Source organism: Dendrobates tinctorius, unplaced genomic scaffold (genome assembly GCF_039654945.1).
Source record: "Dendrobates tinctorius isolate UK_male_01 unplaced genomic scaffold, ASM3965494v1 ptg000184l, whole genome shotgun sequence".
NCBI lineage: Eukaryota > Metazoa > Chordata > Amphibia > Anura > Dendrobatidae > Dendrobates > Dendrobates tinctorius.
Window position 1 is genome coordinate 18,219,011 of NW_027361851.1, and position 23,814 is coordinate 18,242,824.

A 23,814-nucleotide genomic window follows, 5' to 3' on the forward strand; every position below is an offset into this window, starting at 1 on the left:
AAAAATTACTAAAAAACATTCATGTGTTCAAAAGGAAAAAGTTACCGTTTCTCAAATTTTTAACATTTTGTTTTCTGTAGATAGTTAAGATTTTTAGGCCTTTTGATCATGATCAGTCCATGTGCTTTGTTTAATATCTCCTTAAAATGTAAACGGTGAAGAAAAAGCATTTTGCCGAAACCCGGGATTGGACCAGGGACCTTTAGATCTTCAGTCTAACGCTCTCCCAACTGAGCTATTTCGGCCATATCTATACATTTTCTGGGGGGTTTGACACTCTGCAAATGTCAAGTGTCACACCTGGAGGGATATATTATAATTTTTCATTTGACTGTTTTTTGAAGCATGATTTCTATTTGAAACGCCTTCCATTTTGCTGTACATATTTAATAACATTCATTAACTATTTGTGAATGAGTAGAAAAAGACAGCAATTTTGCCATTGAATTTTTACATTTTCAGTTTGTCTCCATGCACCAGTATAATTCTGACCCTGTGCTTCTAGAATAGTTCATGGTCGCACATAAAACACAATTTGCATGCATAATGTTACATCAAGTTTTATTTTTTATGAGATGCAAACAATTGGAGCAAAAAAGAGACAAAAATTTAGAGAAAATATTTTATTGATTGTTAAAAGTGAGACCATTTGTCCCAAAATGTGCTGAAACATGTCAGAATGACATGGGCATTTCACATTTTTTAAACTATGATTACCTACTTGTTAAGTTTTTGTTTATTAAGTATCGTTATGGTCTATTGATGTATGAGGTGAAAACTATGAAAGTAGACTTACCAGCAAATCCGTTTCTAGATATATTTCATGACAGCACTGTAGAAGGTTGATTCCCTACCCTAATAGGGACAGAGAACACAAAGAGGTGAAATAGTCCCTCCTCATTGACTGTCCAAAGGATTTTTCTAGTGCCAAAAGAACAACAGACATATGCACAAAAAATCTGTTTGATGTTCCTAGAGTTCTTTTTTGAGAGGACAAATTCAGATTCACTCCAAAGACTCTCAGGAAATTTTTCAAAACCACATTACTAAGTTTTGTTTGACCTCATCTAATCAATAAATGAAGATAAAGTTTCTTGAAATTAAATGTTGATGTCAGAAGTGGGATTTGAACCCACGCCTCCAGGGGAGACTGCGACCTGAACGCTGCGCCTTGGACCGCTCAGCCATCCTGACTTCGATATGCAATTGGAACTTAACTCCTTCCATGCTAGTCAGCAGAAATGTTACCATTCCTTGTGATTACAAACTTGTCACACCACCCCAAAAAAGTCAATAAATAACATTTTTTATATGCGTACTTTTCGTCTGCATTAATTTTTAAACCTCCATTTATTTTGTTTGGATATTAGAAATGTTAGATTTCTCACAAATACGGTGATGCACCACATTTCTTCAGAAACTACTGTTTGGCCACACAGCAGGGCTTTGAAAGGAAGAGCCCTATTTGGGTTTTGCAATGCAGATTTTGCAGGAATACCTTGCAGATGAAATTTGCAGAGTACCAAAACAGCAGAAAACCTCCCAAAGTGACCACATTTTAGAAATTATTTTGCACAATGAGTTAATCAACACCTGCAATTACTATTGTCAGCCTATAGGTGTTTTCACTCTGAACCATCCAGCATTGCAAGTATGCCAGTTTAGTGCCCAGCTTTTGCTTGCAGAGGCAAGCAACCCATACATTTTTAAGTGGGCTCTACTCACTGGAGCAATGTCAAATATGTAGATGCTTTGTCTCACCATTAAAGTAGAAACCTCCTATATTTCAAATTAAAGATGACGGACCTGTGTGGAGCTTGTGTTTTTTGCCTTTTTGACTTTGTCCACAGCATATTTTTTAAGGACATTTGTCTCAGTAATGCCTCAGTGTTTCAAAGTCAAACAAGCTGACTATAACACTGGTCAACAGCATTTTTGGTGCCAAAGATATTTCATCGAATTTAGGGTATTTTTGGGGTGCTGATTCTGAATATGTCATCAGTTTTGCCAGAGTGGCTCAAGTTTTTGAGATTTTTGGTATCTTATTTATAGCACTTGTTGGTAAATGCGACGCATCATCTCATTAATTTCTTTGGATTAGTACTTGAACTGAGCAGTTCTCAATATAGTTTTGTGTTAATTAGTGTTCTAAAAGTTTGTTCATAGCTTGATTTTTGCACTAACTTTATGTTGTTGTCTGTTTTCCAGTGAAAAGCATGAACTCATCAAGAAGAAGTTGTCTTAACGATCCAGACTCATTCTGTTACATTTGTGGTGAATACACACTGCCAAAACATAGAAGAAACATAACAGACTTCGTAAAAAAAGTGTATTTTGCCTATTTTGGGGTTATGCTTGGGGACCAAGACAAGTTTTGGGCACCACACATAGTGTGCAAAGCATGTATCGAATTATTACGAAAATGGAGCAAAGGACAAAGAAAAAGCTTCAAATTTGGTGTTCCAATGGTGTGGAGAGAGCCAAAAAATCATCATGATGACTGTTATTTATGGTAAACACAGGTACAGGCACATCTTCACAATGAGGGACAGGCCTTCTTGCAGATTCCATGTTACTCCCATTTTCGTTTCTTATGCTTATTGAATCCTTGCACTTGCACTGCACAGAAATAACAGTCATCATGATGATTTTTTGGCTCTCTCCACACCATTGGAACACCAAATTTGAAGCTTTTTCTTTGTCCTTTGCTCCATTTTCGTAATAATTCGATACATGCTTTGCACACTATGTGTGGTGCCCAAAACTTGTCTTGGTCCCCAAGCATAACCCCAAAATAGGCAAAATACACTTTTTTTACGAAGTCTGTTATGTTTCTTCTATGTTTTGGCAGTGTATATTCACCACAAATGTAACAGAATGAGTCTGGATCGTTAAGACAACTTCTTCATGATGAGTTCATGCTTTTCACTGGAAAACAGACAACAACATAAAGTTAGTGCAAAAATCAAGCTATGAACAAACTTTTAGAACACTAATTAACACAAAACTATATTGAGAACTGCTCAGTTCAAGTACTAATCCAAAGAAATTAATGAGATGATGCGTCGCATTTACCAACAAGTGCTATAAATAAGATACCAAAAATCTCAAAAACTTGAGCCAATCTGGCAAAACTGATGACATATTCAGAATCAGCACCCCAAAAATACCCCAAATTCATTAAAATATTTTGGACACCAGAAAAAAAAATTTTTTTCGTTGACCTGTGTAATCATTCAGCTAGTGTCTGATAAGTGCTGTCTGTTTCAGCTATCAGGTTACCTTTTAATCCTCTTACAGCTAAGTCAATCTGAAATAAAACAAAATAGAGGAAAAATTACTAAAAAACATTCATGTGTTCAAAAGGAAAAAGTTACCGTTTCTCAAATTTTTAACATTTTGTTTTCTGTAGATAGTTAAGATTTTTAGGCCTTTTGATCATGATCAGTCCATGTGCTTTGTTTAATATCTCCTTAAAATGTAAACGGTGAAGAAAAAGCATTTTGCCGAAACCCGGGATTGGACCAGGGACCTTTAGTCTAACGCTCTCCCAACTGAGCTATTTCTGCCATATCTATACCTTTTCTGGGGGGTTTGACACTCTGCAAATGTCAAGTGTCACACCTGGAGGGATATATTATAATTTTTCATTTGACTGTTTTTTGAAGCATGATTTCTATTTGAAACGCCTTCCATTTTGCTGTACATATTTAATAACATTCATTAACTATTTGTGAATGAGTAGAAAAAGACAGCAATTTTGCCATTGAATTTTTACATTTTCAGTTTGTCTCCATGCACCAGTATAATTCTGACCCTGTGCTTCTAGAATAGGTCATGGTCGCACATAAAACACAATTTGCATGCATAATGTTACATCAAGTTTTATTTTTTATGAGATGCAAACAATTGGAGCAAAAAAGAGACAAAAATTTAGAGAAAATATTTTATTGATTGTTAATGTTAAAAGTGAGACCATTTGTCCCAAAATGTGCTGAAACATGTCAGAATGACATGGGCATTTCACATTTTTTAAACTATGATTACCTACTTGTTAAGTTTTTGTTTATTAAGTATCGTTATGGTCTATTGATGTATGAGGTGAAAACTATGAAAGTAGACTTACCAGCAAATCCGTTTCTAGATATATTTCATGACAGCACTGTAGAAGGTTGATTCCCTACCCTAATAGGGACAGAGAACACAAAGAGGTGAAATAGTCCCTCCTCATTGACTGTCCAAAGGAATTTTCTAGTGCCAAAAGAACAACAGACATATGCACAAAAAATCTGTTTGATGTTCCTAGAGTTCTTTTTTGAGAGGACAAATTCAGATTCACTCCAAAGACTCTCAGGAAATTTTTCAAAACCACATTACATGAAGATAAAGTTACTAGAAATTAAATGTTGATGTCAGAAGTGGGATTTGAACCCACGCCTCCAGGGGAGACTGCGACCTGAACGCAGCGCCTTAGACCGCTCGGCCATCCTGACTTCGATATGCAATTGGAACTTAACTCCTTCCATGCTAGTCAGCAGAAATGTTACCATTCCTTGTGATTACAAACTTGTCACACCACCCCAAAAAAGTCAATAAATAACATTTTTTATATGCGTACTTTTCGTCTGCATTAATTTTTAAACCTCCATTTATTTTGTTTGGATATTAGAAATGTTAGATTTCTCACAAATACGGTGATGCACCACATTTCTTCAGAAACTACTGTTTGGCCACACAGCAGGGCTTTGAAAGGAAGAGCCCTATTTGGGTTTTGCAATGCAGATTTTGCAGGAATACCTTGCAGATGAAATTTGCAGAGTACCAAAACAGCAGAAAACCTCCCAAAGTGACCACATTTTAGAAATTATTTTGCACAATGAGTTAATCAACACCTGCAATTACTACTGTCAGCCTATAGGTGTTTTCACTCTGAACCATCCAGCATTGCAAGTATGCCAGTTTAGTGCCCAGCTTTTGCTTGCAGAGGCAAGCAACCCATACATTTTTAAGTGGGCTCTACTCACTGGAGCAATGTCAAATATGTAGATGCTTTGTCTCACCATTAAAGTAGAAACCTCCTATATTTCAAATTAAAGATGACGGACCTGTGTGGAGCTTGTGTTTTTTGCCTTTTTGACTTTGTCCACAGCATATTTTTTAAGGACATTTGTCTCAGTAATGCCTCAGTGTTTCAAAGTCAAACAAGCTGACTATAATCATTCAGCTAGTGTCTGATAAGTGCTGTCTGTTTCAGCTATCAGGTTACCTTTTAATCCTCTTACAGCTAAGTCAATCTGAAATAAAACAAAATAGAGGAAAAATTACTAAAAAACATTCATGTGTTCAAAAGGAAAAAGTTACCGTTTCTCAAATTTTTAACATTTTGTTTTCTGTAGATAGTTAAGATTTTTAGGCCTTTTGATCATGATCAGTCCAAGTGCTTTGTTTAATATCTCCTTAAAATGTAAACGGTGAAGAAAAAGCATTTTGCCGAAACCCGGGATTGGACCAGGGACCTTTAGATCTTCAGTCTAACGCTCTCCCAACTGAGTTATTTCAGCCATATCTATACATTTTCTGGGGCGTTTGACACTCTGCAAATGTCAAGTGTCATACCTGGAGGGATATATTATAATTTTTCATTTGACTGTTTTTTGAAGCATGATTTCTATTTGAAACGCCTTCCATTTTGCTGTACATATTTAATAACATTCATTAACTATTTGTGAATGAGTAGAAAAAGACAGCAATTTTGCCATTGAATTTTTACATTTTCAGTTTGTCTCCATGCACCAGTATAATTCTGACCCTGTGCTTCTAGAATAGGTCATGGTCACACATAAAACACAATTTGCATGCATAATGTTACATCAAGTTTTATTTTTTATGAGATGCAAACAATTGGAGCAAAAAAGAGACAAAAATTTAGAGAAAATATTTTATTGATTGTTAAAAGTGAGACCATTTGTCCCAAAATGTGCTGAAACATGTCAGAATGACATGGGCATTTCACATTTTTTAAACTATGATTACCTACTTGTTAAGTTTTTGTTTATTAAGTATCGTTATGGTCTATTGATGTATGAGGTGAAAACTATGAAAGTAGACTTACCAGCAAATCCGTTTCTAGATATATTTCATGACAGCACTGTAGAAGGTTGATTCCCTACCCTAATAGGGACAGAGAACACAAAGAGGTGAAATAGTCCCTCCTCATTGACTGTCCAAAGGATTTTTCTAGTGCCAAAAGAACAACAGACATATGCACAAAAAATCTGTTTGATGTTCCTAGAGTTCTTTTTTGAGAGGACAAATTCAGATTCACTCCAAAGACTCTCAGGAAATTTTTCAAAACCACATTACTAAGTTTTGTTTGACCTCATCTAATCAATAAATGAAGATAAAGTTTCTTGAAATTAAATGTAGATGTCAGAAGTGGGATTTAAACCCACGCCTCCAGGGGAGACTGCGACCTGAACGCTGCGCCTTAGACCGCTCGGCCATCCTGACTTCGATTTGCAATTGGAACTTAACTCCTTCCATGCTAGTCAGCAGAAATGTTACCATTCCTTGTGATTACAAACTTGTCACACCACCCCAAAAAAGTCAATAAATAACATTTTTTATATGCGTACTTTTCGTCTGCATTAATTTTTAAACCTCCATTTATTTTGTTTGGATATTAGAAATGTTAGATTTCTCACAAATACGGTGATGCACCACATTTCTTCAGAAACTACTGTTTGGCCACACAGCAGGACTTTGAAAGGAAGAGCCCTATTTGGGTTTTGCAATGCAGATTTTGCAGGAATACCTTGCAGATGAAATTTGCAGAGTACCAAAACAGCAGAAAACCTCCCAAAGTGACCACATTTTAGAAATTATTTTGCACAATGAGTTAATCAACACCTGCAATTACTATTGTCAGCCTATAGGTGTTTTCACTCTGAACCATCCAGCATTGCAAGTATGCCAGTTTAGTGCCCAGCTTTTGCTTGCAGAGGCAAGCAACCCATACATTTTTAAGTGGGCTCTACTCACTGGAGCAATGTCAAATATGTAGATGCTTTGTCTCACCATTAAAGTAGAAACCTCCTATATTTCAAATTAAAGATGACGGACCTGTGTGGAGCTTGTGTTTTTTGCCTTTTTGACTTTGTCCACAGCATATTTTTTAAGGACATTTGTCTCAGTAATGCCTCAGTGTTTCAAAGTCAAACAAGCTGACTATAATCATTCAGCTAGTGTCTGATAAGTGCTGTCTGTTTCAGCTATCAGGTTACCTTTTAATCCTCTTACAGCTAAGTCAATCTGAAATAAAACAAAATAGAGGAAAAATTACTAAAAAACATTCATGTGTTCAAAAGGAAAAAGTTACCGTTTCTCAAATTTTTAACATTTTGTTTTCTGTAGATAGTTAAGATTTTTAGGCCTTTTGATCATGATCAGTCCATGTGCTTTGTTTAATATCTCCTTAAAATGTAAATGGTGAAGAAAAAGCATTTTGCCGAAACCCGGGACCTTTAGATCTTCAGTCTAACGCTCTCCCAACTGAGCTATTTCGGCCATATCTATACATTTTCTGGGGGGTTTGACACTCTGCAAATGTCAAGTGTCACACCTGGAGGGATATATTATAATTTTTCATTTGACTGTTTTTTGAAGCATGATTTCTATTTGAAACGCCTTCCATTTTGCTGTACATATTTAATAACATTCATTAACTATTTGTGAATGAGTAGAAAAAGACAGCAATTTTGCCATTGAATTTTTACATTTTCAGTTTGTCTCCATGCACCAGTATAATTCTGACCCTGTGCTTCTAGAATAGGTCATGGTCGCACATAAAACACAATTTGCATGCATAATGTTACATCAAGTTTTATTTTTTATGAGATGCAAACAATTGGAGCAAAAAAGAGACAAAAATTTAGAGAAAATATTTTATTGATTGTTAAAAGTGAGACCATTTGTCCCAAAATGTGCTGAAACATGTCAGAATGACATGGGCATTTCACATTTTTTAAACTATGATTACCTACTTGTTAAGTTTTTGTTTATTAAGTATCGTTATGGTCTATTGATGTATGAGGTGAAAACTATGAAAGTAGACTTACCAGCAAATCCGTTTCTAGATATATTTCATGACAGCACTGTAGAAGGTTGATTCCCTACCCTAATAGGGACAGAGAACACAAAGAGGTGAAATAGTCCCTCCTCATTGACTGTCCAAAGGATTTTTCTAGTGCCAAAAGAACAACAGACATATGCACAAAAAATCTGTTTGATGTTCCTAGAGTTATTTTTTGAGAGGACAAATTCAGATTCACTCCAAAGACTCTCAGGAAATTTTTCAAAACCACATTACATGAAGATAAAGTTTCCTGAAATTAAATGTTGATGTCAGAAGTGGGATTTGAAACCACGCCTCCAGGGGAGACAGCGATCTGAACGCAGCGCCTTAGACCGCTCGGCCATCCTGACTTCGATATGCAATTGGAACTTAACTCCTTCCATGCTAGTCAGCAGAAATGTTACCATTTCTTGTGATTAAAAACTTGTCACACCACCCCAAAAAAGTCAATAAATAACATTTTTTATATGCGTACTTTTCGTCTGCATTAATTTTTAAACCTCCATTTATTTTGTTTGGATATTAGAAATGTTAGATTTCTCACAAATGCGGTGATGCACCACATTTCTTCAGAAACTACTGTTTGGCCACACAGCAGGGCTTTGAAAGGAAGAGCCCTATTTGGGTTTTGCAATGCAGATTTTGCAGGAATACCTTGCAGATGAAATTTGCAGAGTACCAAAACAGCAGAAAACCTCCCAAAGTGACCACATTTTAGAAATTATTTTGCACAATGAGTTAATCAACACCTGCAATTACTATTGTCAGCCTATAGGTGTTTTCACTCTGAACCATCCAGCATTGCAAGTATGCCAGTTTAGTGCCCAGCTTTTGCTTGCAGAGGCAAGCAACCCATACATTTTTAAGTGGGCTCTACTCACTGGAGCAATGTCAAATATGTAGATGCTTTGTCTCACCATTAAAGTAGAAACCTCCTATATTTCAAATTAAAGATGACGGACCTGTGTGGAGCTTGTGTTTTTTGCCTTTTTGACTTTGTCCACAGCATATTTTTTAAGGACATTTGTCTCAGTAATGCCTCAGTGTTTCAAAGTCAAACAAGCTGACTATAATCATTCAGCTAGTGTCTGATAAGTGCTGTCTGTTTCAGCTATCAGGTTACCTTTTAATCCTCTTACAGCTAAGTCAATCTGAAATAAAACAAAATAGAGGAAAAATTACTAAAAAACATTCATGTGTTCAAAAGGAAAAAGTTACCGTTTCTCAAATTTTTAACATTTTGTTTTCTGTAGATAGTTAAGATTTTTAGGCCTTTTGATCATGATCAGTCCATGTGCTTTGTTTAATATCTCCTTAAAATGTAAACGGTGAAGAAAAAGCATTTTGCCGAAACCCGGGATTGGACCAGGGACCTTTAGATCTTCAGTCTAACGCTCTCCCAACTGAGCTATTTCGGCCATATCTATACATTTTCTGGGGGGTTTGACACTCTGCAAATGTCAAGTGTCACACCTGGAGGGATATATTATAATTTTTCATTTGACTGTTTTTTGAAGCATGATTTCTATTTGAAACGCCTTCCATTTTGCTGTACATATTTAATAACATTCATTAACTATTTGTGAATGAGTAGAAAAAGACAGCAATTTTGCCATTGAATTTTTACATTTTCAGTTTGTCTCCATGCACCAGTATAATTCTGACCCTGTGCTTCTAGAATAGGTCATGGTCGCACATAAAACACAATTTGCATGCATAATGTTACATCAAGTTTTATTTTTTATGAGATGCAAACAATTGGAGCAAAAAAGAGACAAAAATTTAGAGAAAATATTTTATTGATTGTTAAAAGTGAGACCATTTGTCCCAAAATGTGCTGAAACATGTCAGAATGACATGGGCATTTCACATTTTTTAAACTATGATTACCTACTTGTTAAGTTTTTGTTTATTAAGTATCGTTATGGTCTATTGATGTATGAGGTGAAAACTATGAAAGTAGACTTACCAGCAAATCCGTTTCTAGATATATTTCATGACAGCACTGTAGAAGGTTGATTCCCTACCCTAATAGGGACAGAGAACACAAAGAGGTGAAATAGTCCCTCCTCATTGACTGTCCAAAGGATTTTTCTAGTGCCAAAAGAACAACAGACATATGCACAAAAAATCTGTTTGATGTTCCTAGAGTTCTTTTTTGAGAGGACAAATTCAGATTCACTCCAAAGACTCTCAGGAAATTTTTCAAAACCACATTACATGAAGATAAAGTTTCTTGAAATTAAATGTTGATGTCAGTAGTGGGATTTGAAACCACGCCTCCAGGGGAGACTGCGACCTGAACGCAGCGCCTTAGACCGCTCGGCCATCCTGACTTCGATATGCAATTGGAACTTAACTCCTTCCATGCTAGTCAGCAGAAATGTTACCATTTCTTGTGATTAAAAACTTGTCACACCACCCCAAAAAAGTCAATAAATAACATTTTTTATATGCGTACTTTTCGTCTGCATTAATTTTTAAACCTCCATTTATTTTGTTTGGATATTAGAAATGTTAGATTTCTCACAAATGCGGTGATGCACCACATTTCTTCAGAAACTACTGTTTGGCCACACAGCAGGGCTTTGAAAGGAAGAGCCCTATTTGGGTTTTGCAATGCAGATTTTGCAGGAATACCTTGCAGATGAAATTTGCAGAGTACCAAAACAGCAGAAAACCTCCCAAAGTGACCACATTTTAGAAATTATTTTGCACAATGAGTTAATCAACACCTGCAATTACTATTGTCAGCCTATAGGTGTTTTCACTCTGAACCATCCAGCATTGCAAGTATGCCAGTTTAGTGCCCAGCTTTTGCTTGCAGAGACAAGCAACCCATACATTTTTAAGTGGGCTCTACTCACTGGAGCAATGTCAAATATGTAGATGCTTTGTCTCACCATTAAAGTAGAAACCTCCTATATTTCAAATTAAAGATGACGGACCTGTGTTCAGCTTGTGTTTTTTGCCTTTTTGACTTTGTCCACAGCATATTTTTTAAGGACATTTGTCTCAGTAATGCCTCAGTGTTTCAAAGTCAAACAAGCTGACTATAATCATTCAGCTAGTGTCTGATAAGTGCTGTCTGTTTCAGCTATCAGGTTACCTTTTAATCCTCTTACAGCTAAGTCAATCTGAAATAAAACAAAATAGAGGAAAAATTACTAAAAAACATTCATGTGTTCAAAAGGAAAAAGTTACCGTTTCTCAAATTTTTAACATTTTGTTTTCTGTAGATAGTTAAGATTTTTAGGCCTTTTGATCATGATCAGTCCATGTGCTTTGTTTAATATCTCCTTAAAATGTAAACGGTGAAGAAAAAGCATTTTGCCGAAACCCGGGATTGGACCAGGGACCTTTAGATCTTCAGTCTAACGCTCTCCCAACTGAGCTATTTCGGCCATATCTATACATTTTCTGGGGGGTTTGACACTCTGCAAATATCAAGTGTCACACCTGGAGGGATATATTATAATTTTTCATTTGACTGTTTTTTGAAGCATGATTTCTATTTGAAACGCCTTCCATTTTGCTGTACATATTTAATAACATTCATTGACTATTTGTGAATGAGTAGAAAAAGACAGCAATTTTGCCATTGAATTTTTACATTTTCAGTTTGTCTCCATGCACCAGTATAATTCTGACCCTGTGCTTCTAGAATAGGTCATGGTCGCACATAAAACACAATTTGCATGCATAATGTTACATCAAGTTTTATTTTTTATGAGATGCAAACAATTGGAGCAAAAAAGAGACAAAAATTTAGAGAAAATATTTTATTGATTGTTAAAAGTGAGACCATTTGTCCCAAAATGTGCTGAAACATGTCAGAATGACATGGGCATTTCACATTTTTTAAACTATGATTACCTACTTGTTAAGTTTTTGTTTATTAAGTATCGTTATGGTCTATTGATGTATGAGGTGAAAACTATGAAAGTAGACTTACCAGCAAATCCGTTTCTAGATATATTTCATGACAGCACTGTAGAAGGTTGATTCCCTACCCTAATAGGGACAGAGAACACAAAGAGGTGAAATAGTCCCTCCTCATTGACTGTCCAAAGGATTTTTCTAGTGCCAAAAGAACAACAGACATATGCACAAAAAATCTGTTTGATGTTCCTAGAGTTCTTTTTTGAGAGGACAAATTCAGATTCACTCCAAAGACTCTCAGGAAATTTTTCAAAACCACATTACATGAAGATAAAGTTTCTTGAAATTAAATGTTGATGTCAGTAGTGGGATTTGAAACCACACCTCCAGGGGAGACTGCGACCTGAACGCAGCGCCTTAGACCGCTCGGCCATCCTGACTTCGATATGCAATTGGAACTTAACTCCTTCCATGCTAGTCAGCAGAAATGTTACCATTTCTTGTGATTAAAAACTTGTCACACCACCCCAAAAAAGTCAATAAATAACATTTTTTATATGCGTACTTTTCGTCTGCATTAATTTTTAAACCTCCATTTATTTTGTTTGGATATTAGAAATGTTAGATTTCTCACAAATGCGGTGATGCACCACATTTCTTCAGAAACTACTGTTTGGCCACACAGCAGGGCTTTGAAAGGAAGAGCCCTATTTGGGTTTTGCAATGCAGATTTTGCAGGAATACCTTGCAGATGAAATTTGCAGAGTACCAAAACAGCAGAAAACCTCCCAAAGTGACCACATTTTAGAAATTATTTTGCACAATGAGTTAATCAACACCTGCAATTACTATTGTCAGCCTATAGGTGTTTTCACTCTGAACCATCCAGCATTGCAAGTATGCCAGTTTAGTGCCCAGCTTTTGCTTGCAGAGACAAGCAACCCATACATTTTTAAGTGGGCTCTACTCACTGGAGCAATGTCAAATATGTAGATGCTTTGTCTCACCATTAAAGTAGAAACCTCCTATATTTCAAATTAAAGATGACGGACCTGTGTGGAGCTTGTGTTTTTTGCCTTTTTGACTTTGTCCACAGCATATTTTTTAAGGACATTTGTCTCAGTAATGCCTCAGTGTTTCAAAGTCAAACAAGCTGACTATAATCATTCAGCTAGTGTCTGATAAGTGCTGTCTGTTTCAACTATCAGGTTACCTTTTAATCCTCTTACAGCTAAGTCAATCTGAAATAAAACAAAATAGAGGAAAAATTACTAAAAAACATTCATGTGTTCAAAAGGAAAAAGTTACCGTTTCTCAAATTTTTAACATTTTGTTTTCTGTAGATAGTTAAGATTTTTAGGCCTTTTGATCATGATCAGTCCATGTGCTTTGTTTAATATCTCCTTAAAATGTAAATGGTGAAGAAAAAGCATTTTGCCGAAACCCGGGACCTTTAGATCTTCAGTCTAACGCTCTCCCAACTGAGCTATTTCGGCCATATCTATACATTTTCTGGGGGGTTTGACACTCTGCAAATGTCAAGTGTCACACCTGGAGGGATATATTATAATTTTTCATTTGACTGTTTTTTGAAGCATGATTTCTATTTGAAACGCCTTCCATTTTGCTGTACATATTTAATAACATTCATTAACTATTTGTGAATGAGTAGAAAAAGACAGCAATTTTGCCATTGAATTTTTACATTTTCAGTTTGTCTCCATGCACCAGTATAATTCTGACCCTGTGCTTCTAGAATAGGTCATGGTCGCACATAAAACACAATTTGCATGCATAATGTTACATCAAGTTTTATTTTTTATGAGATGCAAACAATTGGAGCAAAAAAGAGACAAAAATTTAGAGAAAATATTTTATTGATTGTTAAAAGTGAGACCATTTGTCCCAAAATGTGCTGAAACATGTCAGAATGACATGGGCATTTCACATTTTTTAAACTATGATTACCTACTTGTTAAGTTTTTGTTTATTAAGTATCGTTATGGTCTATTGATGTATGAGGTGAAAACTATGAAAGTAGACTTACCAGCAAATCCGTTTCTAGATATATTTCATGACAGCACTGTAGAAGGTTGATTCCCTACCCTAATAGGGACAGAGAACACAAAGAGGTGAAATAGTCCCTCCTCATTGACTGTCCAAAGGATTTTTCTAGTGCCAAAAGAACAACAGACATATGCACAAAAAATCTGTTTGATGTTCCTAGAGTTCTTTTTTGAGAGGACAAATTCAGATTCACTCCAAAGACTCTCAGGAAATTTTTCAAAACCACATTACATGAAGATAAAGTTTCTTGAAATTAAATGTTGATGTCAGAAGTGGGATTTGAACCCACACCTCCAGGGGAGACTGCGACCTGAACACAGTGCCTTAGACCGCTCAGCCATCCTGACTTCGATATGCAATTGGAACTTAACTCCTTCCATGCTAGTCAGCAGAAATGTTACCATTTCTTGTGATTAAAAACTTGTCACACCACCCCAAAAAAGTAAATAAATAACATTTTTTATATGCGTACTTTTCGTCTGCATTAATTTTTAAACCTCCATTTATTTTGTTTGGATATTAGAAATGTTAGATTTCTCACAAATGCGGTGATGCACCACATTTCTTCAGAAACTACTGTTTGGCCACACAGCAGGGCTTTGAAAGGAAGAGCCCTATTTGGGTTTTGCAATGCAGATTTTGCAGGAATACCTTGCAGATGAAATTTGCAGAGTACCAAAACAGCAGAAAACCTCCCAAAGTGACCACATTTTAGAAATTATTTTGCACAATGAGTTAATCAACACCTGCAATTACTATTGTCAGCCTATAGGTGTTTTCACTCTGAACCATCCAGCATTGCAAGTATGCCAGTTTAGTGCCCAGCTTTTACTTGCAGAGACAAGCAACCCATACATTTTTAAGTGGGCTCTACTCACTGGAGCAATGTCAAATATGTAGATGCTTTGTCTCACCATTAAAGTAGAAACCTCCTATATTTCAAATTAAAGATGACGGACCTGTGTGGAGCTTGTGTTTTTTGCCTTTTTGACGTTGTCCACAGCATATTTTTTAAGGACATTTGTCTCAGTAATGCCTCAGTGTTTCAAAGTCAAACAAGCTGACTATAATCATTCAGCTAATGTCTGATAAGTGCTGTCTGTTTCAGCTATCAGGTTACCTTTTAATCCTCTTACAGCTAAGTTAATCTGAAATAAAACAAAATAGAGGAAAAATTACTAAAAAAACATTCATGTGTTCAAAAGGAAAAAGTTACCGTTTCTCAAATTTTTAACATTTTGTTTTCTGTAGATAGTTAAGATTTTTAGGCCTTTTGATCATGATCAGTCCATGTGCTTTGTTTAATATCTCCTTAAAATGTAAACGGTGAAGAAAAAGCATTTTGCCGAAACCCGGGACCTTTAGATCTTCAGTCTAACGCTCTCCCAACTGAGCTATTTCGGCCATATCTATACATTTTCTGGGGGGTTTGACACTCTGCAAATGTCAAGTGTCACACCTGGAGGGATATATTATAATTTTTCATTTGACTGTTTTTTGAAGCATGATTTCTATTTGAAACGCCTTCCATTTTGCTGTACATATTTAATAACATTCATTAACTATTTGTGAATGAGTAGAAAAAGACAGCAATTTTGCCATTGAATTTTTACATTTTCAGTTTGTCTCCATGCACCAGTATAATTCTGACCCTGTGCTTCTAGAATAGGTCATGGTCGCACATAAAACACAATTTGCATGCATAATGTTACATCAAGTTTTATTTTTTATGAGATGCAAACAATTGGAGCAAAAAAGAGACAAAAATTTAGAGAAAATATTTTATTGATTGTTAAAAGTGAGACCATTTGTCCCAAAATGTGCTGAAACATGTCAGAATGACATGGGCATTTCACATTTTTTAAACTATGATTACCTACTTGTTAAGTTTTTGTTTATTAAGTATCGTTATGGTCTATTGATGTATGAGGTGAAAACTATGAAAGTAGACTTACCAGCAAATCCGTTTCTAGATATATTTCATGACAGCACTGTAGAAGGTTGATTCCCTACCCTAATAGGGACAGAGAACACAAAAAGGTGAAATAGTCCCTCCTCATTGACTGTCCAAAGGATTTTTCTAGTGCCAAAAGAACAACAGACATATGCACAAAAAATCTGTTTGATGTTCCTAGAGTTCTTTTTTGAGAGGACAAATTCAGATTCACTCCAAAGACTCTCAGGAAATTTTTCAAAACCACATTACTAAGTTTTGTTTGACCTCATCTAATCAATAAATGAAGATAAAGTTTCTTGAAATTAAATGTTGATGTCAGTAGTGGGATTTGAAACCACACCTCCAGGGGAGACTGCGACCTGAACGCTGCGCCTTTGACCGCAAGGCCATCCTGACTTCGATATGCAATTGGAACTTAACTCCTTCCATGCTAGTCAGCAGAAATGTTACCATTCCTTGTGATTACAAACTTGTCACACCACCCCAAAAAAGTCAATAAATAACATTTTTTATATGCGTACTTTTCGTCTGCATTAATTTTTAAACCTCCATTTATTTTGTTTGGATATTAGAAATGTTAGATTTCTCACAAATGCGGTGATGCACCACATTTCTTCAGAAACTACTGTTTGGCCACACAGCAGGGCTTTGAAAGGAAGAGCCCTATTTGGGTTTTGCAATGCAGATTTTGCAGGAATACCTTGCAGATGAAATTTGCAGAGTACCAAAACAGCAGAAAACCTCCCAAAGTGACCACATTTTAGAAATTATTTTGCACAATGAGTTAATCAACACCTGCAATTACTATTGTCAGCCTATAGGTGTTTTCACTCTGAACCATCCAGCATTGCAAGTATGCCAGTTTAGTGCCCAGCTTTTGCTTGCAGAGACAAGCAACCCATACATTTTTAAGTGGGCTCTACTCACTGGAGCAATGTCAAATATGTAGATGCTCTGTCTCACCATTAAAGTAGAAACCTCCTATATTTCAAATTAAAGATGACGGACCTGTGTGGAGCTTGTGTTTTTTTGCCTTTTTGACTTTGTCCACAGCATATTTTTTAAGGACATTTGTCTCAGTAATGCCTCAGTGTTTCAAAGTCAAACAAGCTGACTATAATCATTCAGCTAGTGTCTGATAAGTGCTGTCTGTTTCAGCTATCAGGTTACCTTTTAATCCTCTTACAGCTAAGTCAATCTGAAATAAAACAAAATAGAGGAAAAATTACTAAAAAACATTCATGTGTTCAAAAGGAAAAAGTTACCGTTTCTCAAATTTTTAACATTTTGTTTTCTGTAGATAGTTAAGATTTTTAGGCCTTTTGATCATGATCAGTCCATGTGCTTTGTTTAATATCTCGTTAAAATGTAAACGGTGAAGAAAAAGCATTTTGCCGAAACCCGGGATTGGACCAGGGACCTTTAGATCTTCAGTCTAACGCTCTCCCAACTGAGCTATTTCGGCCATATCTATACATTTTCTGGGGGGTTTGACACTCTGCAAATGTCAAGTGTCACACCTGGAGGGATATATTATAATTTTTCATTTGACTGTTTTTTGAAGCATGATTACTATTTGAAACGCCTTCCATTTTGCTGTACATATTTAATAACATTCATTAACTATTTGTGAATGAGTAGAAAAAGACAGCAATTTTGCCATTGAATTTTTACATTTTCAGTTTGTCTCCATGCACCAGTATAATTCTGACCCTGTGCTTCTAGAATAGGTCATGGTCGCACATAAAACACAATTTGCATGCATAATGTTACATCAAGTTTTATTTTTTATGAGATGCAAACAATTGGAGCAAAAAAGAGACAAAAATTTAGAGAAAATATTTTATTGATTGTTAAAAGTGAGACCATTTGTCCCAAAATGTGCTGAAACATGTCAGAATGACATGGGCATTTCACATTTTTTAAACTATGATTACCTACTTGTTAAGTTTTTGTTTATTAAGTATCGTTATGGTTTATTGATGTATGAGGTGAAAACTATGAAAGTAGACTTACCAGCAAATCCGTTTCTAGATATATTTCATGACAGCACTGTAGAAGGTTGATTCCCTACCCTAATAGGGACAGAGAACACAAAGAGGTGAAATAGTCCCTCCTCATTGACTGTCCAAAGGATTTTTCTAGTGCCAAAAGAACAACAGACATAAGCACAAAAAATCTGTTTGATGTTCCTAGAGTTCTTTTTTGAGAGGACAAATTCAGATTCACTCAAAAGACTCTCAGGAAATTTTTCAAAACCACATTACTAAGTTTTGTTTGACCTCATCTAATCAATAAATGAAGATAAAGTTTCTTGAAAATAAATGTTGATGTCAGAAGTGGGATTGGAACCCAAGCCTCCAGGGGAGACTGCGACCTGAACGCAGCGCCTTAGACTGCTCGCCTTAGACCGCTTCGATATGCAATTGGAACTTAACTCCTTCCATGCTAGTCAGCAGAAATGTTACCATTCCTTGTGATTAAAAACTTGTCACACACCCCAAAAAAGTCAATAAATAACATTTTTTATATGCGTACTTTTCGTCTGCATTAATTTTTAAACCTCCATTTATTTTGTTTGGATATTAGAAATGTTAGATTTCTCACAAATGCGGTGATGCACCACATTTCTTCAGAAACTACTGTTTGGCCACACAGCAGGGCTTTGAAAGGAAGAGCCCTATTTGGGTTTTGCAATGCAGATTTTGCAGGAATACCTTGCAGATGAAATTTGCAGAGTACCAAAACAGCAGAAAACCTCCCAAAGTGATCACATTTTAGAAATTATTTTGCACAATGAGTTAATCAACACCTGCAATTACTATTGTCAGCCTATAGGTGTTTTCACTCTGAACTATCCAGCATTGCAAGTATGCCAGTTTAGTGCCCAGCTTTTGCTTGCAGAGACAAGCAACCCATACATTTTTAAGTGGGCTCTACTCACTGGAGCAATGTCAAATATGTAGATGCTTTGTCTCACCATTAAAGTAGAAACCTCCTATATTTCAAATTAAAGATGACGGACCTGTGTTCAGCTTGTGTTTTTTGCCTTTTTGACTTTGTCCACAGCATATTTTTTAAGGACATTTGTCTCAGTAATGCCTCAGTGTTTCAAAGTCAAACAAGCTGACTATAATCATTCAGCTAGTGTCTGATAAGTGCTGTCTGTTTCAGCTATCAGGTTACCTTTTAATCCTCTTACAGCTAAGTCAATCTGAAATAAAACAAAATAGAGGAAAAATTACAAAAAAACATTCATGTGTTCAAAAGGAAAAAGTTACCGTTTCTCAAATTTTTAACATTTTGTTTTCTGTAGATAGTTAAGATTTTTAGGCCTTTTGATCATTATCAGTCCATGTGCTTTGTTTAATATCTCCTTAAAATGTAAACGGTGAAGAAAAAGCATTTTGCCGAAACCCGGGATTGGACCAGGGACCTTTAGATCTTCAGTCTAACGCTCTCCCAACTGAGATATTTCTGCCTTATCTATACATTTTCTGGGGGGTTTGACACTCTGCAAATGTCAAGTGTCACACCTGGAGGGATATATTATAATTTTTCATTTGACTGTTTTTTGAAGCATGATTTCTATTTGAAACGCCTTCCATTTTGCTGTACATATTTAATAACATTCATTAACTATTTGTGAATGAGTAGAAAAAGACAGCAATTTTGCCATTGAATTTTTACATTTTCAGTTTGTCTCCATGCACCAGTATAATTCTGACCCTGTGCTTCTAGAATAGGTCATGGTCGCACATAAAACACAATTTGCATGCATAATGTTACATCAAGTTTTATTTTTAATGAGATGCAAACAATTGGAGCAAAAAAGAGACAAAAATTTAGAGAAAATATTTTATTGATTGTTAAAAGTGAGACCATTTGTCCCAAAATGTGCTGAAACATGTCAGAATGACATGGGCATTTCACATTTTTTAAACTATGATTACCTACTTGTTAAGTTTTTGTTTATTAAGTATCGTTATGGTCTATTGATGTATGAGGTGAAAACTATGAAAGTAGACTTACCAGCAAATCCGTTTCTAGATATATTTCATGACAGCACTGTAGAAGGTTGATTCCCTACCCTAATAGGGACAGAGAACACAAAGAGGTGAAATAGTCCCTCCTCATTGACTGTCCAAAGGATTTTTCTAGTGCCAAAAGAACAACAGACATATGCACAAAAAATCTGTTTGATGTTCCTAGAGTTCTTTTTTGAGAGGACAAATTCAGATTCACTCCAAAGACTCTCAGGAAATTTTTCAAAACCACATTACTAAGTTTTGTTTGACCTCATCTAATCAATAAATGAAGATAAAGTTTCTTGAAATTAAATGTTGATGTCAGAAGTGGGATTTAAACCCACGCCGCCAGGGGAGATTGCGACCTGAACGCAGCGCCTTAGACCGCTCGGTATTAGACCGCTCGCCTTAGACCGCTTCGATATGCAATTGGAACTTAACTCCTTCCATGCTAGTCAGCAGAAATGTTACCATTCCTTGTGATTAAAAACTTGTCACACCACCCCAAAAAAGTCAATAAATAACATTTTTTATATGCGTACTTTTCGTCTGCATTAATTTTTAAACCTCCATTTATTTTGTTTGGATATTAGAAATGTTAGATTTCTCACAAATGCGGTGATGCACCACATTTCTTCAGAAACTACTGTTTGGCAACACAGCAGGGCTTTGAAAGGAAGAGCCCTATTTGGGTTTTGCAATGCAGATTTTGCAGGAATACCTTGCAGATGAAATTTGCAGAGTACCAAAACAGCAGAAAACCTCCCAAAGTGACCACATTTTAGAAATTATTTGCACAATGAGTTAATCAACACCTGCAATTACTATTGTCAGCCTATAGGTGTTTTCACTCTGAACCATCCAGCATTGCAAGTATGCCAGTTTAGTGGCCAGCTTTTGCTTGCAGAGACAAGCAACCCATACATTTTTAAGTGGGCTCTACTCACTGGAGCAATGTCAAATATGTAGATGCTTTGTCTCACCATTAAAGTAGAAACCTCCTATATTTCAAATTAAAGATGACGGACCTGTGTTCAGCTTGTGTTTTTTGCCTTTTTGACTTTGTCCACAGCATATTTTTTAAGGACATTTGTCTCAGTAATGTCTCAGTGTTTCAAAGTCAAACATGCTGACTATAATCATTCAGCTAGTGTCTGAAAAGTGCTGTCTGTTTCAGCTATCAGGTTACCTTTTAATCCTCTTACAGCTAAGTCAATCTGAAATAAAACAAAATAGAGGAAAAATTACTAAAAAACATTCATGTGTTCAAAAGGAAAAAGTTACCGTTTCTCAAATTTTTAACATTTTGTTTTCTGTAGATAGTTAAGATTTTTAGGCCTTTTGATCATGATCAGTCCATGTGCTTTGTTTAATATCTCCTTAAAATGTAAACGGTGAAGAAAAAGCATTTTGCCGAAACCCGGGATTGGACCAGGGACCTTTAGATCTTCAGTCTAACGCTCTCCCAACTGAGCTATTTCTGCCATAGCTATACATTTTCTGGGGGGTTTGACACTCTGCAAATGTCAAGTGTCACACCTGGAGGGATATATTATAATTTTTCATTTGACTGTTTTTTGAAGCATGATTTCTATTTGAAACGCCTTCCATTTTGCTGTACATATTTAATAACATTCATTAACTATTTGTGAATGAGTAGAAAAAGACAGCAATTTTGCCATTGAATTTTTACATTTTCAGTTTGTCTCCATGCACCAGTATAATTCTGACCCTGTGCTTCTAGAATAGGTCATGGTCGCACATAAAACACAATTTGCATGCATAATGTTACATCAAGTTTTATTTTTTATGAGATGCAAACAATTGGAGCAAAAAAGAGACAAAAATTTAGAGAAAATATTTTATTGATTGTTAATGTTAAAAGTGAGACCATTTGTCCCAAAATGTGCTGAAACATGTCAGAATGACATGGGCATTTCACATTTTTTAAACTATGATTACCTACTTGTTAAGTTTTTGTTTATTAAGTATCGTTATGGTCTATTGATGTATGAGGTGAAAACTATGAAAGTAGACTTACCAGCAAATCCGTTTCTAGATATATTTCATGACAGCACTGTAGAAGGTTGATTCCCTACCCTAATAGGGACAGAGAACACAAAGAGGTGAAATAGTCCCTCCTCATTGACTGTCCAAAGGATTTTTCTAGTGCCAAAAGAACAACAGACATATGCACAAAAAATCTGTTTGATGTTCCTAGAGTTCTTTTTTGAGAGGACAAATTCAGATTCACTCCAAAGACTCTCAGGAAATTTTTCAAAACCACATTACTAAGTTTTGTTTGACCTCATCTAATCAATAAATGAAGATAAAGTTTCTTATGCAATTGGATCTTAACTCATTCCATGCTAGTCAGCAGAAATGTTACCATTCCTTGTGATTAAAAACTTGTCACACCACCCCAAAAAAGTCAATAAATAACATTTTTTATATGCGTACTTTTCGTCTGCATTAATTTTTAAACTTCCATTTATTTTGTTTGGATATTAGAAATGTTAGATTTCTCACAAATGCGGTGATGCACCACATTTCTTCAGAAACTACTGTTTGGCCACACAGCAGGGCTTTGAAAGGAAGAGCCCTATTTGGGTTCTGCAATGCAGATTTTGCAGGAATACCTTGCAGATGAAATTTGCAGAGTACCAAAACAGCAGAAAACCTCCCAAAGTGACCACATTTTAGAAATTATTTTGCACAATGAGTTAATCAACACCTGCAATTACTATTGTCAGCCTATAGGTGTTTTCACTCTGAACCATCCAGCATTGCAAGTATGCCAGTTTAGTGCCCAGCTTTTGCTTGCAGAGACAAGCAACCCATACATTTTTAAGTGGGCTCTACTCACTGGAGCAATGTCAAATATGTAGATACTTTGTCTCACCATTAAAGTAGAAACCTCCTATATTTCAAATTAAAGATGACGGACCTGTGTTCAGCTTGTGTTTTTTGCCTTTTTGACTTTGTCCACAGCATATTTTTTAAGGACATTTGTCTCAGTAATGCCTCAGTGTTTCAAAGTCAAACAAGCTGACTATAATCATTCAGCTAGTGTCTGATAAGTGCTGTCTGTTTCAGCTATCAGGTTACCTTTTAATCCTCTTACAGCTAAGTCAATCTGAAATAAAACAAAATAGAGGAAAAATTACTAAAAAACATTCATGTGTTCAAAAGGAAAAAGTTACCGTTTCTCAAATTTTTAACATTTTGTTTTCTGTAGATAGTTAAGATTTTTAGGCCTTTTGATCATGATCAGTCCATGTGCTTTGTTTAATATCTCCTTAAAATGTAAACGGTGAAGAAAAAGCATTTTGCCGAAACCCGGGATTGGACCAAGGACCTTTAGATCTTCAGTCTAACGCTCTCCCAACTGAGCTATTTCGGCCATATCCATACATTTTCTGGGGGGTTTGACACTCTGCAAATGTCAAGTGTCACACCTGGAGGGATATATTATAATTTTTCATTTGACTGTTTTTTGAAGCATGATTTCTATTTGAAACGCCTTCCATTTTGCTGTACATATTTAATAACATTCATTAACTATTTGTGAATGAGTAGAAAAAGACAGCAATTTTGCCATTGAATTTTTACATTTTCAGTTTGTCTCCATGCACCAGTATAATTCTGACCCTGTGCTTCTAGAATAGGTCATGGTCGCACATAAAACACAATTTGCATGCATAATGTTACATCAAGTTTTATTTTTTATGAGATGCAAACAATTG

General features: G+C 35.8%; 7 non-coding genes across 7 annotated transcripts; all 7 read right to left on the reverse strand.

Annotated features, from left to right (window-relative positions):
* Window positions 1-172: 172 nt before the first annotated feature.
* TRNAF-GAA (transfer RNA phenylalanine (anticodon GAA)) lies at window positions 173-245 on the reverse strand. Its single transcript has one exon. It is a non-coding gene; the product is annotated as a tRNA-Phe (tRNA).
* Window positions 246-4,410: 4,165 nt separating this feature from the next.
* TRNAL-CAG (transfer RNA leucine (anticodon CAG)) lies at window positions 4,411-4,493 on the reverse strand. The gene has a single exon. It is a non-coding gene; the product is annotated as a tRNA-Leu (tRNA).
* A 4,986-nt stretch (window positions 4,494-9,479) lies between these two features.
* Window positions 9,480-9,552, reverse strand: TRNAF-GAA (transfer RNA phenylalanine (anticodon GAA)). Its single transcript has one exon. It is a non-coding gene; the product is annotated as a tRNA-Phe (tRNA).
* A 1,913-nt stretch (window positions 9,553-11,465) lies between these two features.
* On the reverse strand, window positions 11,466-11,538 carry TRNAF-GAA (transfer RNA phenylalanine (anticodon GAA)). The gene has a single exon. It is a non-coding gene; the product is annotated as a tRNA-Phe (tRNA).
* A 2,809-nt stretch (window positions 11,539-14,347) lies between these two features.
* TRNAL-CAG (transfer RNA leucine (anticodon CAG)) lies at window positions 14,348-14,430 on the reverse strand. The gene has a single exon. It is a non-coding gene; the product is annotated as a tRNA-Leu (tRNA).
* A 3,002-nt stretch (window positions 14,431-17,432) lies between these two features.
* Window positions 17,433-17,505, reverse strand: TRNAF-GAA (transfer RNA phenylalanine (anticodon GAA)). The gene has a single exon. It is a non-coding gene; the product is annotated as a tRNA-Phe (tRNA).
* Window positions 17,506-23,398: 5,893 nt separating this feature from the next.
* TRNAF-GAA (transfer RNA phenylalanine (anticodon GAA)) lies at window positions 23,399-23,471 on the reverse strand. Its single transcript has one exon. It is a non-coding gene; the product is annotated as a tRNA-Phe (tRNA).
* Between the last annotated feature and the right edge of the window lie 343 nt (window positions 23,472-23,814).